We start from the raw sequence: 5600 nt of genomic DNA, 5'->3' as shown, positions 1-5600 counted from the left end.
ATTAATTTGTCTCAATACTAGAAAGGTCTCTAAGTGTGTTGCCATTGACTAGTATATGGTATTCTCTTACAATTATTTAAATCTTTTTGTACCATGGTTGTGTCTCCTATCTCATTTCTAATCTTGTAGATTTTGATTCTATCTCTCTTTGCTTTAATCAGGCTCACAAAGAGGTTGTCTATTCTGACCATGGGCTCCCAATACCCCATTTCTTATCCTCCGCTTTGTCTTGACCAAACTCTAGTTAGGCTTTTCTCTTTCCTAGTTTTGTGTAGGGAAGAGAGAAGCCAACTAGAACTGATCAACTGTAACTCAAATAAAAGAACATTGCCTTGGGAGAATTCTTGTGCAAACAAGCATCCTCTTCTTCCAATCAGCTGCCCTTACCAAGCCTTCTCTCAAGGCCCAGTTAGGGAGGACCTCTAATTCAGATTAATTATATCTATTCTGACCTCTCCTTTGCCACAATTTCTACCCAATAAACAGTACTCTCTGCCCAGTTCATAAGTGCAAGCACTGAACTTTTGCAGCCTATGCTTTAGTAACGAAAATCCCTCCTTGTTTGTAATATAAAACATTTCCTAAATCTGACTGTGAGGCAATTCACTAAAGCCAACTGCTAAATATTAGAGCTTGAAGGGAACTCCGAACTTATATAGTCCAGTAGGATAGTTTTACAGATGGAGAAACTGTGGTCTCATCTAGAGACATCCAAAGGACTTGAAATTTGAGGACAGTTTTTATAAAATTTTGCTACAGTCCTGGCTGGAAAGAGATCAGAGGATGTGGACAGGTGAAGACTTCCCCTGAGTCCGTGGGATCAAATATCATCCATTCCTTTGCTACGAAACCATGACTTTATTACTGGGGTTCCTTAAATGAAGGTCTGCAGCCTTTCTGAGACAAAAGGCCAAGGAGACTGAGGGGCTCGAGCTCCGAGAGACAGAGGGGGGAATACCCAACAGATTGACTTCACAGTGGGAAAAGATAGAGCAGGCTGAGCCTCACTGCCTGTATGACAGTCTGGGTTATACATGTTTGTGGGTTCTCTGAACAGAAGGCTATTGTCTCTCTGTCATGAAGAAAGGTCCAAAGCCCCTTTTAAGCAAAAACAATCAATAAACTCTCCCTTCTTTCAATCTGTATTGGCTCTGGACTCCAGAGGACAGAAGTCCCTCAACCTCTACAAAGTCACTTGCCCATTCTTCTTAACTCTTGGTAAACCGACTAAATGATCTTCAGGAATATTAGAAAATTGAGCTGTTTGAAGACATTGTAGGGCATTCGATCTCAACAAGGACAAAGCTGAGTCATTTTCTCCTGGAACAAAATTTGGCCAAGTGGTGTGATCCAACAGATGCTGGAGGAGAAGAGGAAGCCTAATTGAAACTCTAAAGAGAAAAAAATGCCAAAGGGCGATGGGAAAAGAAGATGGGAATGGAGAAGAAGCCGAGAAGGAAGAATGGTGGAGCTCTCCCCTGTGTTTACAGGTGATTTGCCGTCTGACCATAGCACAGGGCTGAACTCAATTTGTGGACGGCACTACCTCAACTGAAAGTGACATCTCAAGACACATATTATTGCCAAAAAAATTCCTTTTTCTCTCTTCCAAGTAGGTGAGCCTGGTGGGGCTCACAGTGGTCACCATCAGGACACTGGCCTAAACAGGGATTGTTTCCAGGGGATGCTGACATGACTGCCTCTGCCCGCTCCCCAGACAATACTTCCTCTCACTGGCAACACCCCCAACACACACACACACACACACACACACACACAGAGGATCACAAGCCTAGACGATAGAGAACAGAGGTTTGGCAGACAGAACATGTAGTAAAGGACAAAGGTGATCAGTTTCCGAGTTGTTCATGAAGCAAGTTGAGCTGCACTGTTTTTTATTCATTCGAAGAGTATCTATGGCTTATCTACAATATGTTAGTTTCACAAAGTGCCTATGCACACAACAAAATGGAGCTTTTCCCTTCTCCCTAATGTCACAAAAATTTCTGCCAATGCCCAGGGAATACTCCATGGCTAGTTACTTTCCTTTGCCATTCTGATCTCATGCTTCTGTTCGAAAGCCATGTAACAGGAGTGCCTGGGTGGCTGAGTCAGTTAAGCATCTGATTCTTGATTTCAGCTCCGTGTCATGATCTCAGGGTTCGTGACATCCAGCCATGTGTTGGACTCTGTCAGTGTGGACCTTGCTTGCAATTCTCTTCCCCTCTCTCTGCCTATCACTCTGTTTCTAAAAATAAATAAATTAACATAAGAAAAGAAAAGAAAACCATGTACCAGAAAGTTCTCTAGAACAAACAGAAAATACAAGCCCCAAGTTCATCCTAGTCTCTCAACTCAAGATTCAGCAGGGGTAGAGAGGTCCCTGGCTGGCTCAGTCAATGGAGAATGTGACTCTTGATCCCAGGGTTGGTGTTTGAGCCCCGCCTTGGGTAGAGAGATTACTTTAAAAAATAAAATCTTTCTTTCTTTCTAATTTTTTTGAGCTTAGTTATTTATCTTGAAAGAAACAGAGATAGCACAAGTTGGGGAGGGGCAGAGAGAGAGGGAAAGAGAAAGAGTCCCAAGCAGGCCCGTGCTGCCAGCACAGAGCCCAATGCAGGGCTGGAAACCACGAAGTTGCAAGATCATGACCTGAGCCAAAACCAAAAGTTGGACACTTAACCGACTGAGCCACACAATCGCCCCCCAAAAAATAAAATCTTTAAAAAAAAAAGATTCATCAGGAGCAGTATCCTACACCTTTCAGTACTTGGCTTTCCTACCAATCTAAAAACATAGATGATATTAATCTGAATATTTAAAAAATTGCTAGAAATCTATCTGACAAAAACGTTGGTGGTCATTATTGGCACATCATTCTGCACCCACTGCAAAAGTTTGATTGTATAATGAACCTAGTTTATATTATTCTTTGAAAGTAAAAGAACCCACTAACAAGGAACTATTCAAAGCAATATGTAACTGAGGGCAACATTGAACTGGGAGTCCGGACACTGGGGATTCACTCCATTTCTCTTAAACCACCTTATATTGAACAACTTCTGATGGCAGGCACAGAAGCTGGCATTTCTGAACATTATGTTTCACTGGAACCTTACCAGATTCTTGATTCGTTTCAGTTTACAAATGAAAAAAAATGGCAAGCACTGATCTGTGAGCTTTGCAAGTCATTATTTCAAATAAAGAGAGTGAGAGTATCAAATTTGGAGGATATCATAAAACAACGGGGACCAATGTTTACTAAAGAATTCTAACACTTCAGGCAAGAACAGAGTTGGATTTATATATGTGATTAAAACCCTTTAATCCACTGAACACCAATTATTGAATCACGATTGCAAATCACAGAATTAGGATTAATCTGTTTGATAGGCTTATCATTGAAAAGTAAAGGAACACTGGGTGCCTGGGTGGCTCAGTCAGTTAAGGGTCCGACTTCGGCTCAGGTCATGATCTCACGGTTTGTGGGTCTGTGGGTTTGAGCCCCACCCGCCCCACCCACCACTGGGCTCTGTGCTGACAGCTCAGAGCCTGGAGCCTGCTTCACCTTCTGTGTCTTCCTTTCTCTGGGCGCGCCGCAACCCCCCCATCCCCACACTGGCACTCTGTCTCTCTCTCTCTCTCTCTCTCAAAATAAATAAACATTAAAAAAATGTTTAAAAGTAAAGGAACATACATACATACAAGGAAAGCATTAAAAATACATTGCAGGGAATACTAACGAACAGAAGGTAATCTGTGGGTTTACATCTACATTTATACATTGCTTCATTAGGCAAAGAATTCAAGGCAGTAATAGTCATTTTATTTATTAAATGACCTTTCCAGCCATCTTCTCTGCATACAGAGTATCAGAGAAGCATCTTAGAACTTAATTTTGAATCCGAGTTTTAAAAACAAAGAAGAAATAGATGTCAGCATTAAAAATTCTATCAAGAAGAAAGCTAAAAAAAAAAAAAAAAAAAAACAGGGCACAAGAGAGAATACCTCAGTCATCACAAGCTTCTTCAGTGGAGACCCAAACATCCAGATATCCCAAAACAGAAGGTAGGTAAAGCTGCCAAGGTGAAAAAAGGCACAACTCACAGGACAACTAAAAACACAAACCCCAAGCAAAATTCAGAGGCCACAGATCCTGCTAAATGTTGTCTTTTCCAGTTCTTTCCAGATAAAGCTCTTTCTACCTAGGCTGTGAAATTTCTCAGTTTTATGAGATTTCTTTCACTTAGCTACTGTTCCTTTCCTTAAACCTTCTTTTAGCCAAATGCCAGCCCTTCTGAGTGTGGAAAGATTACATTTCATAAGTTCAAAAGAGAACAGTGATTGTTTCTCCCTCTCCAGCATTTACATATCGTTTAATCCTTAGTGCTTCCGCTTCCTGGGTTTCCTAGCTCTGGGGAGGGGTGAGGCAAGATGACCAACAGTTGGTGCGTCTGTTACCTTCCTTAAAAGGGTGTGATGAGGGTTACTCCCAGCTTAACAATTTAAAGTTTATGAAGCACCTTGGACGCCTTGGAAAGATAGAACCCTACATGTAAGAATGTTAACAAACACTACTGTGAAAACGGCAGGTAAATATGAAAGCTAGTTCCTGAAGAGCCACCCAGCAAAAGAAATGATCCCCTATTTAATAGTGTGCCCCAATCAAAGGCAGTCCAAGAAGAAATTAACAGAAGGTATAATGCTGGGAAATAAATGATCAATTATAAAGATTAAAGCAGACACATAGTTTAACAGAGACTGCCAAGATAAATAAGCAAAAGTCAGCTACTTGAACATACAGCCAAGGAAGCCAAGACATATTTTAGAAGCATCTACACTTTTTTAAAGACACTTTTTAAAAATTGTGGTAAAATGGACATAACATAAAATTTACCATCCTCATGTTTGTAAGTGTAAGTTCAGTCGTGTTAAGCACATTCATGTTGTTGTGCAACCGACCCCCAGAACTCTTGTCATCTTGCAAAACTAAAACTATATCCATTTAACTCCCCTTTTCCCTCCACCCAGGCACCGGCAATGACCATTCTATTTCCTGTCTCTAATTCTGGTTACACCAGGCACCTCATAGAAGTGGAATCATACAGTAATTGTCTTAAACACACACACACACACACTTTTAAATATTTTTTTAAAGTTTACTTATTTACTTTAAGAGAGAGTGAGAGCAGGGGAGAGGTAGAGAGAGAGAAAGAGAGAATTCCAAGCAGAAGCACAAAGCCCGAATCAGGGCTTGAACCCAGAACTGTGAGATCATGACCTGAGCCGAAACCAAGAGCCAGATGCTTAACTGACTGAGCCACCCAGGCACCACCCCCCCTCAAAAAAAACCCTAAACCACAGAAATTACTAGCAGAGACAAATGGAAATAATCTAAAGTACAAAGGGACAGAAAAACAGGAAGCAGTAAGTGAACTGGGGAGGATTCTAGACTTTGGTATTTATAAAATGATCTCAATCATAACATTAGCTTTCAGAGGTGGATACAGATCTTTTCTAAATGTCTTTTCAACAAAAATAGAAAAAACATGAGCAGAGAGTAGTCTGGGGGAACTCCACACTTCAGTATCTACAAAACG

This window comes from Suricata suricatta, chromosome 17 (assembly GCF_006229205.1).
Source record: "Suricata suricatta isolate VVHF042 chromosome 17, meerkat_22Aug2017_6uvM2_HiC, whole genome shotgun sequence".
Taxonomy (NCBI): Eukaryota; Metazoa; Chordata; class Mammalia; order Carnivora; family Herpestidae; genus Suricata; species Suricata suricatta.
The sequence above is the reverse complement of the archived record's forward strand: the minus strand, read 5'-3'. Positions refer to the sequence as shown.